At 42.5% G+C, this 14839-nt stretch overlaps 2 long non-coding RNA genes across 3 annotated transcripts; both read right to left on the reverse strand.

Moving 5' to 3' along the window:
• Positions 1-1819: 1819 nt before the first annotated feature.
• LOC132662332 (uncharacterized) lies at positions 1820-7051 on the reverse strand. Of its 2 annotated transcripts, XR_009602573.2 has the most exons (4): positions 6979-7051; positions 6135-6229; positions 4413-4559; positions 1820-2094 (listed from the first exon to the last, which is right to left on the reverse strand). It is a non-coding gene; the product is annotated as an uncharacterized LOC132662332 (long non-coding RNA). The 2 variants fall into 2 exon arrangements; XR_009602574.2 differs by lacking the exon at positions 4413-4559.
• A 1712-nt stretch (positions 7052-8763) lies between these two features.
• Positions 8764-14577, reverse strand: LOC132661110 (uncharacterized). Its single transcript, XR_013550065.2, has 3 exons — positions 11545-14577; positions 10618-10677; positions 8764-8916 (listed from the first exon to the last, which is right to left on the reverse strand). It is a non-coding gene; the product is annotated as an uncharacterized LOC132661110 (long non-coding RNA).
• Between the last annotated feature and the right edge of the window lie 262 nt (positions 14578-14839).

Below are 14839 nucleotides of genomic sequence, written 5' to 3' on the forward strand. Positions count from 1 at the left end.
CATCAGAACACACTCCCCAAAAAGGCACTGGGGCTTTTTCATCAACCTGGGAAGTGATTGGACCTTGGTGATGACATAAAAATATCCTTGCTGCCCAAAAGTCTGACCTAACACTGATTGCACCACTTAATTTAAGAGTTTTTGCCCTCCTCCAAAAAAACAAATACCTCAATGTATTCAAGAGATAGAACATGTCCTACACAGTCAAGGAAAAACCATAAAGGTGGGAGTCGACCCACCCCAGCTGGCCTGGGGTGACCCATCCTATGTGCAGGTTCCTCACTTTTCAGATGAGGGATGAGCATGTGGTTTCCAGGTCTTTCCTCCCAATTATTCCAGACCTTTGATCTTTTATTATGTCTGCCTTATGTTGCAAAGAATTGTTTATTTTATTATCTTTATTGCTTTGTCTCCCATGTTTTAAACAACTCAATGGGGGCACCTGGGTGGCTCAGTCGGTTAAGCGGCCGACTTCGGCTCGGGTCATGATCTCACGGTCTGTGAGTTCGAGCCCCGCGTCGGGCTCTGTGCTGACAGCTCAGAGCCTAGAGCCTGTTTCGGATTCTGTGTCTCCCTCTCTCTGACCCTCTCCCGTTCATGCTCTGTCACTCTCTGTCTCAAAAATAAATAAACGTTAAAAAAAACTTTTAAACAACTCAATGGATGCTATAAGTGCCCATTAGGGTTGCCATTAGATATGAAATAAGCACACCAAGTTACGACAATTCAAGTCAAAATTAAAGTCTTTGGCATCTCAGTTAACCTTTGGAGACTTAACAGATCTAAGCCCAATTTTTATTAGACTTTTTTGAAATATTGACAAGATATTCCAGAATTCTCATGGCTATAAAAGTCCTGAAGAGGTCTGGAAACCCCCTGGGTGTAGGCTGACCAAGGAGCTTCATCCCTTAACCCAGTATACTTGGCAGTGGAGGAGGCAGGGGGAAGGTGGGGAACAAGGGTCTCAGGTATGGAGCCTGACTTCCTAGTTACATTTCCCCAGATAAGGACCTGTTACAGAGAAAGCAAAAGAGTCTTGGCTTGGCTTGTGAAATTGTCATTTTGGCTTTCCTTATGAGCTCTTGAGGGAGGCCCTTGCTTATGACTCATAGACCCCGGTTCCTCCAAAGTTTAGTGGAGCAGAGGAACTACCTTCCTTATTTCTGTCTTCTCTCCTTTTCCCTGAGCCTCTACTTCTTAGGCAATTCTCCAAGAAGAGTGAGCTCAGAGCCATAGAACATGAGAGCTGGGAGAATGTCAAAAGAACATGGTTTTTCCTGGATGATGTAGGACATGTTCTATTGTTTGAACACATTGAGGCATTTGCTCTTTAGAGAGGGAGGGGGGGTTGGTGCAAAAACTCCTAAACAAGGTGGTGCAATCAATGTCGGGTATGACCCTTAGATAGCAAGGATGTTTTTGTGCTATTACTAAGGTCCAATCACTTCCCTGCTAATTTTAGATATGGGAAACCTAATGCCCAGAAAAACAAAGTGATTCACCCAAGGTCATATACACCAGCTGTACATGAAGCTAAAGCTGGAGCTTGGATCTGTGGACTATGTATGTGTTAGAACTCTGGGCAGTGCACCAACCACTACAGTACAGCCAGGCTTAACACCTGTCTTGACCTCCCAGGGATCTAAAGCTGCTTACCTGGAAGAAGCTACCATCTGGCAAGTGGCAGACAAGTACACCCAGACCCAGGACCCCTCAGTCATTGGACTTGTCCCCATTCTCCCAACTTTCCTCCATGAGCACATTGACTCAACCTCCAAGCCAAAGGTTAAAGAAAACAATGATCCCAGTGATCCCTCGTTCAACAGAAATTCACTGGATGTCAACTCCATACACATTACACTGCCAAGTCCAGAAACACAAAGTCAAGAGCCCCAGGCCTCATGGGGAACATCAGCTGCATGCAGTGCCAGGGTGAGTGCAGGCATTCTGCAGAGACATGAACACAGGGATTCATGGCAAGGAAGGATGGGAAAGAAATGGGCTGGGAAGTCTCCCTGGAAAAGAGTGCGTAAGCCAAGTCTTCAAGTCTTCAAGGATGGCTGGGAATTGACCAGAAGAGGTCGATGGAACATCCTAAGCAGAATAAAGGCATATAAGTGAGAAGCAGTACCATTTGGGGAGGTTCTTCTTGGCAGCAGATGGTTCCCTGGATGCTATGGGTGGCAGGAGGTCATAGAGCCTCATAAACCCCACAAACCTCCTTTCAGAAAAACCACTTTGGTCTTTAGGAACTATTGAAGGCTTTTAAACAAGGAAGTGACCAAGTTCAGTCTGCATTTTAGCTAAATTACTTTGGCAATAAGAGGGTGAATTGTTGATTGATTAGGTATGCAGGCCAAGACACTGGGATGTCCTGGGTCAGTGAATGCCAGAGGGAAAAAGAATTGGAGTTCTGGCTTCCACTTGATGTCCACAGGCTTTGGCCCATGAAATGTGGATGGCTGTGGGTAGCTGCCTGCCAGATGAAGGGGGAGCAAGCCCCCTCATCCCCTGGGATTACTCAGACAGAGCCAATGCTGATACCTGCTTAGGACATTGTTCCAGAGCTCCTACAGTGCTACTTCACAAACATTTCCTCTCTCATCAACAGGGATGTTCTTGAATGGGGGAACAGCATTAGCTCTGCCCCTGCAACCTCCCCACCAACCCTCCCAGATGGAACAGGGCCTGTGCTCACTCACCCACACAACAGGCCACCTGGTTTCACAGACAGGACCCCCGCCCCCCCAGCTATGGGGCCAGGAGACTTCAGGATGACTCACAGTTATACAAAGGATGTTGCGGGGAGCCTTGTTCAATCAGGCAAAGCTCAGGCTTTCCCACACAGCTTAACAACTCTACTTCCCCTGCAAACTAACTCTGTTTACAAAAGTAGAAGATCCTAGATCTAAAGATCTACATGGGTCTATTAGCTGACAAAGACATCCCCAACAAAAGCTAAGAAGGGAAGAAAGCAGGTATGGACTATGAAGAGGATGACTCCATACTTATGAAATGATTTACCTCTCCCTCTGTGTATGTATCCATGGAGAAATGTCACAGAGAAAGACCACAGACACCAATGACGACAGTGGTTATCTCTCGGTGATGGGGTTCAGTGAATTTTATTTTCTTCTTCATACCTTTTGGCATTCTATTTTATAATTGCTTGGAAAAAGAACTAATTTATATAGAAAATGGCACCATGTTCTTCCTAAATAGTGCTCATTATAGGTTGGTTTTAATTCCTGTACCCAAAAAAAAATGCTTTCTCAGGTCTAGGCATTAGGTTCCTTGCCATAATAAAAGCTTCCTACACCATCCCCCCTGAGAACAGATCCCAACTAGATAGGAGATGTCCAGGGAGATGGGGGGGGGGGGGGGGGTTCCTCCCACTTAGCTGCATCTATAGCTCACCCACAACCTTCGGGACTCCTAGCTTCCTTCTTCCTCACAACCAGAATCCTAGCCTTTCAACCCTGCTAATGAAATTCTCACAATGCCCCCCCCCATATGGCATGTTTGAGTCCTCCCTGAAGCCTGTCAAGCTAGCCAGAGCTTAGGCAGAGAGAATGTGTGTGCTCAGACACCCCTGCACTGTCTGATCTGTGGACTGCGGAGGCAGACCTGGTCAGCCACAGTGCTCCTCTCGGAGGTAAGGGGGTATCCACGTTCTTTGTGCCAGTTCCCATGAAAAAAGCCTCCTAACGCCAAAGACTCAGGGGGTGTAGATTCCTGCTTGACCTTCTGGCTTGTATCAAAATGGTGCTTCATATAGAGACCTCCAAACATACCAGGCTAGCTACCTGCTCAGCGTCATGGTGAGGAAAAGGGGCAGAGGTTGAAGAAAGGATTTGGGGGGCAGAATAAGAAGGAGGGAATTATAAAGGATGATGGGAAAGGGACTGGAGGTTGCAGTTTGTGTCCTATAACATTTCTAATACTGGCCTGTGTGGTGCCTGAAAGTTTCCCCATTAACATTATTCCTTTGCGTCTGGACATTGAAAGTTCTACTTAAAATGCAAATCAGTTTCCCAGAAGGGAAAACATATTAAGGATAATGTCAAATATTTGTAACACTTTATACCATATCTCATTTCATTCTCAAAACAGCCTTGTGAAGCAGGAAAATGATTATACCTCTTTTACAGAGAGAGAAACTAAAGTTCAGTCAAGTTCAGTTTGGCAATGAATTGCAGAACTGCGCTATGTTGCAGAGCATCCTGGTCTTTAACACTGACTCTACTACTTCATCTTTGAATGAGCGTAACCACTATGTACCAGTTAAACCTTTAGGTTTTTAAGCCACAAGGTTATGTCTCTATGAAGAGCCTGATGCAACTTCTCACTGATAGAGAGTTTCCTATCGTACAAGAGGTGCTTCCTGTAATGGAACTGAATGTAGCACATACCCTGAGTTCTGTGAAGGGAATCGAGCCCACATGGAGGGTGAAGACTCTGGAAAGTTGGCAACCTGTATATGCAATGGGAAAGCAATTGGTCAAGACTGCTTGCTGTTCCATAGGGAGTTAGACCACATGCCTTCTGAAGTTAGATCCCTGGGGAAGTGGGAGAAAGAAAATGGATGCTGGTGTGACTCCTCATTCCTGTTACTTTCAACAAAGTCCTGCAGGAAGAGAGATGGACTTCACCTAGAGCTAGCTGGTGTGTGAGCAGAGTGGGAAGGGGATGTTACATTGTCCATCTTGTGCCCTATATAAGCTGTGTAAGAGTTTTCACAAAGCTAAAAAATAGTGGAATGTTGCTGTACCCCATAAGGAAATGGTTATAAAGGCAGACTTTGAAGTAGGAACTCTAATAGAAGATAAAACTATGACCCTAAGCCTTTATCAAGACCTTTCATTAAGATTTCTCCACAAAAACAATGGGAGTCTATGCCAGATTAAGGGTGTTATCATGGTCATCATGAATTTACAAACTAAGGGGATCGACCAAGCTACAGAGGCCAGGCAGTAAAGTACATGAATATTCTGATTTAAAAACATGGTATCGAGACATGAAGAAATGTGACTGCAGTTATTTGCACATTACAGCGCTCAGAGGCAAATAGACCAGAAATCAATCTGGGTTTTGAGAGAACTGCATTTCTAGAGTAACCTCAAGCCCAGCCTGCAGCAACCTGAGGCTGCAAAAGCCCTAAAACAGTTCTCTTCCATGGTCCTACACCCCACACTGCAGGGTGTTAAAACGATGCATTCCCAGGAAGGACCGTCTCTCCCATGCTCAATTCCAAGGCGGCAGGAAGATGATCAGCGGGGAGAATCCTCCCTGAAACAGAGCCAGAGACCACAAGACCACACTGTCCAAGGAGCTGCTCCCGTGAGCTGGAGAGAAGCAGCCACATGTGCCAACCAGAAGCCACTCATTCCACTGTCCAAGCAGCAAGCCCCACCATCCCTGCCCAGCAGAATATAACTACCCCTGAAGACCAAAAATCTCTGTATCTCTTCCCCCATTTCCTGAATGGAAGGATTTTTTTTTTTAATTGTGGTTGTTTTATCTTTCTCCACAATGATGTGTTGGGTACACTAGGAACAAGTAGCCTGATATTTAGCTTATGGGTCACCAGGCTATAAGAAGCCACATCTGGCACTGATAGAGAAGGCTGCCCATAGCACAACATTGAAAGGCTGTAGATGTTTAAGCTGGGTACAGTTACTGGAAAAGATTGGGGTGGGGGTAATTTAGGAATAGAAGCATGTGTTCCCTGTGTAGGAAGAACTATGTCCACAGGAGTTAGGAAGCCAAAGTGGCAGACGGAGTAGATATTTCTAGTGGCCATTCCAACATTCATTCTGTTCCTCTGATAGACCATATCCCTGTTTTACTCAGGGCAGCAATGTGCCAGCCAAAAACCTACAGGTCCCTTGCGGGTTGTTAGGGCCAAGTGACTCATTCTGACCAATGAGCTGTAAACAGAAGATTCTGTGTGATCTTTGTATGAAAGGCCTTTTTTTGCTTTTTTCTCTTTTCTTCATCATTCCTAACTAGAAAATGCACATGATGAATGGTGCTCCAGCCACTGTTTTGGTCCATGAGAAGAAATGAAAACTGGAAAATAATGTGATAAGAATGCAGAACATAACTATAAGTGAAACTTCTACATCACCTACCATGTTTGCTCATCAGCAGATTTCTATTATGGGAAGAGCATGGGGAAACATTCAATTTTGTTTAAGCTGTTGGTTTTATATATCCTCTTCTTTGCCTAGAAAGTGAATATAATTCTTAAGTTCACCACTTATTGTGAGCCTTAGTTTCAGCAGCTATAAAATGGGGATAAAAAATACCTATATTTGAGATTTTTTTGCGAGAATTTAAATGAAATAATGTATTTCAAAAGCCCAACCCAATACCTGTCACATAATAATTGCTGAGCAAATAAAAACTGTTACTGCATTTACTATTATTATTATATAGTCATTAGTGACTAGTTTGACCAGGGATCCAAATACAGGTACTCTGACAATCAAGCCCTTGTGTTTGTATTTTATAACTGTATTAATTCTTAACATTTTAACATTAGCTATAAAGAGACTCAATGCACCAGAACAGAGGTCAGGAATATTTTGGTTGAAATCAAGCATCAGAAAGGTTTACTGCAAACAGCAGAACAAGCTTCAGCTGGGTCATCGAACTTATTCCATAAAGAGCCAGACAGTAAATATTTTATGTGGGCTGACCATTTCTGCCACAGCTGCTCAGTGTGGCAGTCATAGCACAGGAGCAGCCATGGGCAGTATGCAAATTAATAAGCATAGCTGTGTTCCAATAAAACTTTATTTACAAAAACAGGCAATGGCTAGATTTGGCCCATGGGCTACAATGGGCCAACCCCTGGTCTACAGAGCTGCACTGTGAGAAAAGACACAAGGCAGAAGGGTCCCTAGCTCTATAGCCATGTGTACTGCTAGACACTTAAATATCACATATTTTTGAAAAGCTTCCCGACCCTACCCTGGGTGAGAAGAATTTGGCCAGTTGTTCCCCAGCATGGTCCCATCAGACTGGCTGTCTCCCCCATCAGACTTGAATCTGTCACCAACCTTGTGTAGGTGTTAAAAGAATATTACATTATAGTGTGGTCATAATGCTCAGAGTCAATCAGGGAGGGATCCTGGGAAAGGTAAGTTTTAAGCTGAAGGTCTAATAAGTGGAGGACAGCTCTGTGGGCGTCCCACCAAAAGGAGGTGTATCCAGCAGGCTGTTAACCTTGGTAATGAAAAACACAACTTTATGAGCACCAGAAATTGGCTAAACTCATTAATTTTATTTGTAATAGAAAATTAATGCTTGAGATGAGGAAGGCAGCAGCTGTAAGGACCTCTGGTTTCAAATATGAAAGGGAAAGCATGGAGTCATTTCCTGATGTTGAGGGTTATCGTCCCCTTTATTACATTGCAGCAGAAGTAAATTTTAATGGTCTTCTTTTTTTGTGAGGCAGTATTTTGTTCTCCAGTCCAGGAATTTCACTTTTATCTAGAGGAGGAAAGAGAGAACAATCAAATAGCCATCTTTTTGTCTTGCTCCTCCACCTCCATTCTTCCCCCTCACATATATCATTATAATGCAAGAATTGTGCCTTGGCCCTGCCTCCAGTGATCAGGGAGCTGTGGTCAGGGCTTCTGTAATATTTGAGCATCCCAAGGGGGGTCAGCATTTCCTTATCTTGCCCTAACCCACCAGACAGCATCTGGTTCTAGAAACTGAGCCTTGGAAAGTGGAGTAGGGGGAAGGAAAATAAGAAATGGATACAGGGAGGAAAGAAGGAAGGAAGGAAGGAAGGAAGGAAGGAAGGAAGGAAGGGGTAGCCAGGGAGGGGTAGAGAATGGAATGTGGTAATAAGCATTTATTGAGAGCCTAATATGAGTGAAGCACATTAAAGTTTTGCCTATTTAATCTCATTTTAAGTTTTACAATGATCCTTTGAGATTGGAATGAAGAAGCTGAGTCTCAGGGAAGGTAAATAAAGTTGGAAAGCATGTGACTCCAGTCCACCCCATGCTGGGCCTCTGCTCCCCCCCCCTCCCCAAATCCCTCTGTTCTGACTACAGTCCAGCATCCAGGCCCTACCTGGGAATAAGAATGCAGTGTGGAAAGGCACAGCAACATAGGGCAGACTACTATAATCAAAGAGAAGCAAAGGTTCCTCAACCAGGATCAAGCACAGATTCATAGTAGGAACTTCTTACCTTCCACACAAATGTATCCTGATCCCTCTGAGGGGTCAGCAAGAGCTCTTGGGGCCTCAAATCCAAAGCCACCTGTGGCCAAGTACAAACTCCACCCCCTCCACCTTGCCAGCCTGCACTGTAGAATGAAGCATCTGGTTAACAAACTAATATGTGGAATTTAAGAAACAAAACAGATGAGCATAGAAAAAGGGAAGGAAAAATAAGATAAAAACAGAGAGGGAGACAAACCATAAGAGACTCTTAAATACAGAGAACAAACAGGGTTGTTGGAGGGGAGTTTGGGTGGGGGGATGGACTAAATGGGTGATGGTCATTAAGGAGGACACCTGTTGGGATGAGCACTGGGTGTTATATGTAGGGGATGAATCACTGAATTCCACTCCTGAAACTAATACTACACTGTATGTTAACTAACTTGAATTTAAATAAATAAATGTTTAGGAAAGAAAGAAAGAAGAAAGAAAGAAAGAAAGAAAGAAAGAAGAAAGAAAGAAGGAAGGAAAGAAAGAAAGAAAGAAAGAAAGAAGAAAAGAAAGAAAGAAAGAGAGGAAGGAAGGAAGGAAAGAAGGAAGGAAGGAAGGAAGGGAGAAAGTCACAGACTCAGAAGACAACAGCTGCTTGACTTGCCTGAAAACACCTCTCTGGGTGACTGCAAGCCACAGCAAGCTTCTTCAGCACATGGAATAGCCAGTAATAGTGCCTTTGGGGTAAGAAAAACATGAGTGAAGTTGAATTGCTTCAGAAAAGCTGACCTGCCTCTTACCTTGTGGAACAGACACATGGTAAATTTTAGTCTGCCACAGTGTGGATTGGGTTAAAAGCATGGCTAAAATCCATACCCTGACCCTCACTGTCTGTTGCTTCAGACAAGACCCTTAATCCTTGAGCCTCAGGCTCCATGACCATAGATGTAACAATAATATCATACCGCTATTGTGAGCATTAAAGAGGTAATGAATGTGAGGAAATTGATACTGATAAGCCCTGAGCATGTGTGAGCAGTGACAGAACACAGAGAATGAAGTCCTACTATTCTGAGGACATGCATTCTTCCACAATAAGCTCCTTATCTGACCTATCATCAAGACATCATAGAGATATGTCTCCTCCCCAAATCCAGGAAATCAGGGTCTGTGAAAATTCTGCTAGACATGCATATACAGTGTATTCTGCAATTTATCTCACCATCCACTCTAACCTCTCCTCCTTGCCCAAGCATGTCCAGCCTAACTGACAGCAAGGTTGTGAAACAGAAGAGCCTCATAGGGCACTTCTGGTTTCCACCAGTGTCCCCTGCCAGGAGCTGCTAGGGCCACGCCCAGACATGTGGAAAAGTTTTGAGCCAGCCTTGTTCAATTTGATGTTTAGGTGCTTCACTCTTCTCTTAGAACATTTTTCTTTCCTAAGTAAACTGGTACAGTGCTCAAATCTAGAAGGAACAATCCCTGACTCCCCTAGTAAGCTTCCAGGAGCTTAAGAAAATGTTTGAAAAAGCATAAGAGACTGTTAAAAACTGAGAACAAACTGAGGGTTGATGGGGGGTGGGAGGGAGGGGAGGGTGGGTGATGGGTATTGAGGAGGGCACCTTTTGGGATGAGCACTGGGTGTTGTATGGAAACCAATTTGACAATAAATTTCATATATTGAAAAAAATAAATAAAAATTAAAAAAAGTTACGATTTAAAAAAAAAAAAGAAAATGTTTGACAATTTCCTGTTGTCAAGTTGTTTTAGAAGCACAAGTACTTCCAACATAGAATCGCCCTGGTGTGAACTGACCTGAAAACTTTTACACCATCCTTTTCCAAGTATGATGAGAAGCTTTTCTGTGAAACAGAGAGAGCCTCTGCTCATTCACAGCCTTCCTCCAGGCATAAAGTCACTTTAATCAAGAAAGGCAAGGTAGCCTAATGCTTTCAGCAAAAGAACTTTGAGAAAAGGTTTGAAAAGCATTGTTCCCATTGTTGACACATCACAGAGTTAATTCCCACCTTGCTGTCAGGGCTACCAATGAATGCTCTTGCATATGTTCTGTACTGAAAATCATCTGAATCTAGACCTCTTGAGTTAACTCTCATAAGAATCATTAGGATCATGGCTATGGCAACCTCTGGATTTCATTCCAAAGGAGTTTAAATGCCATTCTTTCCCCCAAGTGGCTCCTCTGCTCTTAGAATAAATTCTCTGAGGTATCAAATCTATTAGCAAAGTGGGGGTATAAATCTTCAAATGGCTTGAGCCTACTATTAATAATTCTGAATTATCTGGAAATTTTGAGTGCCTACATTACTTGGTGTTGATTGACACTTATTTGAAAATGTACCCAGGATTTGATACAATCAGGCTGGTAAGACCAACAGATCAGGAAATTGTTGCCACGGAAAAGATAGTTTGTTACTTACAATTTCCAAGAGAAAGGCACTTGCCATACCACCTAAGTCCACACAGGGAAGCACCAGGATCTGTCAGGAGTCAGAAGGGACAAGAGGAAAACAACATGAACAAAGCCTTTATTGTGGTTGTTGGGGGAAGTCATGGGTGAAGCAGGATATGCAGCTGAGCAGGCTGGGGATTAGATAGTTTGAGAATTTTGGCAGGCTCTGAATTATAGAGGTGGTTTCTAGTTGTCTAGTACCTGGCCTGGGGTGACTGAGGGCAGGGGGATAGTATCTAAGACTGCAGAACCTGATAATAGGAGGCAGATCCCAGTATGTGCTCTGGATTTGTTGGTTTGAATACCAAAGGCATGCACTCAGGCCAGTTGTTTGCTATCTCTAGGAATTAGTTGTCCCTGGGAGGGGCCATCCCTCCCTTGAGCCCTAGTCACAAGACCCCAAGATTTCAAAGCATCCTAAAATACAGAAAATTTAAAAAAAATGGTTAATAGAACCTTTTGCAAGGCTTAATGTCATTGGGTTATATTTGCATTTGGATTATAAAATATTTTATGAGTAGTATTAATATTAGCATTACTATGCACAGCCTTTCTACCTATAGCCTTCTTTTGGGCTCATTATCAATATAATGCTTTATTTGGTCAAGAAGAAACCCTAAATTATACTCTATACAAACCTTACAAGGTGGCCCTGCACCTTCCCACCTAGGAATTCTCACGTGTGCAAGACTGAAGTAAAAGCTTGAGGTTCTGCTGTGTAAGCAGCCCTGCTCTCAGTGACGTATTGGTTCTATTTGGAAAAACTATGTCTCCAAATTACCTGATGCTGCTAGTAAGAAACACTTTCAACAAACCCATGGTACATTTGGTGCAGTAGGTAAAAGGAAGGAGAAAGACAGCTTTGGGTACCACAGATCAGGAAAAGTCAGCTCACTTGTTTTTGGGCCCTTTATTTTCTTTGCTCCAAAAAGTTGGAGGGTTGGGGGAATCTCCTCAGTGTCTGAATCCCAGGAGTCTGGCAGACCAGCAGCACATTGTCAGCATACCATCAAAGAACTGTGTTTGACCCTACAGATAACATTTTACCTCACAAAGCAAGCACAACAGTAAATTTTTATTAGTTCACAAAATAACACTCAACTTTGTATGTTTGTTTTTTTGTTTTTAAATGCTGTCTATAACCTATACACTGATTTTAGAACCAGTAATGGATTTTAACCTGCAGTTTGAAAAACACTTTTCTAAAAGAAGCACAATGCCTTCCAGAAGTCTCAGCTAGAAGCTATAGCCAATATCTTACTGATAGCTCTTTGTGTTTTTTTTAATGTTTTCTTTATTTGTTTTGAGAGAGGAGGGAAGTTCAGGGAGAGAGGGAGAGAGAGAGAATCCACACTGCCAGTGCAGAGGCCAAATCCACCAGTTGTGAGACCATGACCTGAGCCGAAACCAAGAGTCGGACTCAGCTGACTGAGTTACCCAGGCACCCCATCACTGATAGTCCTTTTAACTAAATATATTTACTGTTTTAATCAAAAATTCAAACAATGTGAAATTTGCTCCCCAAAGAAGGAGAGAAAAAGATTTCCCACACCTGGAGATACCTACCATTTAATCTTTAGTGCCATGTCTTCCAGATTATCCCCATGCATATACATATACTCATATGCATATAATTTTCTACAAGTGGTCTCATATTATGCACACTGTTTTGTGATTGTATTTAATGCAAAATGTCATTCAGGCATTTTCAGCTTAATCACCATTTCCAAGACTGAGAACGTTCTACTATAAGAATTTGCCATTATTTGTTCTACTAACTCACGCGTGGCGGGCATTCTGGTTGTTTTCATTGTTTTGTGATAATAGACAATACATTTATGGATGTCCTTGACTACATATCTTTCTGTGCTGTGGTAACCTGAATGTAGACTTGTTTCAAAGGGGAAACACATTTCATATTGGATGCGTATTACCAAACTGTCCCCCAAATATCACAACCCCTACTAACAAAGTTGTCCATGTCCTCACAACATCTCTAACACTGGGTTTTGTCCAACTTTATTTTTTTCCAATATTACAGTAGAAGAATATATCATTATTATTACTATTTGCATTTATCTATTTTTTTTTAATTTTTTTAACATTTATTCAGTTTTTGATAGAGACAGAGAGTGAGCAGGGGAGGGGCAGAGAGAGAGGGAGACAGAATCTGAAGCAGACTCCAGGGTCTGAGATGTCAGCACAGAGCCTGATGTGTGGCTCGAACCCATGAAACCTTAGATCATGACCTGAGATGAAGTTGGCTGCTTAACCGACTGAGCCACCCAGACACCCCTACATTTATCTAATTTTTAATGAAGGTGAAAATCTTGCCATAGGTTTATTGTACACGTACATCTCTTTTGTGTCTGTGTGTGCAAATTATCTGTTCAAATCCTTCACCCATTCTTCTATGGGTTTGTCCTCCTTGTTCTTGCTGGTTTGGAAAATGGCAGTGATGCTCCAAGGCTAAGAGTCTTGGCTCCACACTGCATAATGTGTAGAGCTGTAAATTCACTATGTTGTGTAACTGAAACTAACATAACACTTGTCAACTGTACTTCAATAATAAACATGTAATATTAAAAACAAAAAAAATAGGGACAATGTCTCTGTACTTTCATTGTATTCATGAAATAATTCTGTAATTTAAGCTGTTCTTTATTTTTGCCTTATTGACTTAGTGTCTTAGATCATTCAGGCTTATTAAAAAAAGAAGTATCAGCTCCAAAGCCAGACTTCCCAGGTTCTACCTCACTACACCTTTTTCAATCTTTGTAACCCTAGGCACCTAGCCAGGAGTTGCCCTTTCAACATCTCTGTGTATCTGCAAACTGGCATAGCAATAACATACCCTTTCCAAAGCTGTTGTGAGGATTATATGAGTTACAGAGCCTAACATAGATAAGACAGTGCCTATCACATAATAATCATTCAGTAATATTATGTTAAGAATGGGGTAAAATTCAAAATATTTTGACAATTGTGTAGCATGGGCATCAAAAAATTAGGATGAAAATCAGCTGGAACTTTGGAGCAGGATCCTAGAGGCATTCATCTGCAAATTCCTGAATGTTGGAGGGGGGGCTGATCCAAAGGGAGGTGGGGACAGGGCACATGCCACTCAGAGATTCAGGGAAGCAGCTTTTTACCAACTGATGTGGAAGCTGTGCAGTACTCTGTGTGCAGTACTCTGCAAGTGGTACTCTGCATGCAGTACTCTACATGTGGTAGTCTGTGTGAGGCACTGTACGTGCGGTACCCTGCATTCAGTACTCTGTGTGCTGTACTCTGTGTGCAGTATTCTTTGTACAGTACTCCACATATAGGACTCTGGGTGTAGTACTCTACCTGCGATACTCTGCATGCCATACTCTGTATGCCTTACTCTGCATGCAGTACTCTACCTGCCTACTCTATGTGCAGTATTCTGTGTGTGATACTCTACATGTGGTACTCTGTGTGCGGTACTCTATGTGCTGTACTCTACATGCAATACTTTGCATGCAGTACTCTGTGTTGTACTCTGCCTGCGGTATTCTGTGTGCGGTACTCTATGTGTGTTACTCCGTGTGTGACACATGACATGTGGTACTCTGTGTGCAGCACTCTACGTGCAGTACTCTATGTGTGGTACTCTATGTGCTATACCCTACATGCATTACTCTGCCTATAGTCCAGTTGCACTTCCCATGACAGCAGAGCTTCACCAGCAGCCCACCACCTGTGAGGCTGGAGCCGTATGGTTTTATGCTTGTCATTTATGTTGGTCCGTGGTTTCCTAAAGCTCTAAAATTTTGTGTGACCAGAATTGTCAATCTTTCTTCATATCTTTGAAAGCCTTATCCACCCAAAGATTACACATTCATTTATGTTTTCTTCTAGTATTTTCCTAGTCTCTTTTAACATGTAAAATCTTTGATAGTGAATTTACATTCTGTCAGTGTTCAGCTTTCAAAACAAACTCATTCTTATGGCCAGAAATCATACTCTATGGATTGCAATTTAAAATATACATATATATGATATAATGTATATTACATTATATATATATAGTGTTATAACATATATGTATATGCAGTGTAACATTAGTATACCAACAATAAAGAATAAAAGGTCTTGAGTGCACAACAGTTTCTGGGACATGTGCACAGCACCCTGGGGTCCATCAATGAGATCAGCCCACGAGT

The sequence above is a fragment of the Panthera onca genome, chromosome D1 (genome assembly GCF_046562875.1).
Source record: "Panthera onca isolate mPanOnc1 chromosome D1, mPanOnc1 haplotype 2, whole genome shotgun sequence".
Taxonomy (NCBI): domain Eukaryota; kingdom Metazoa; phylum Chordata; class Mammalia; order Carnivora; family Felidae; genus Panthera; species Panthera onca.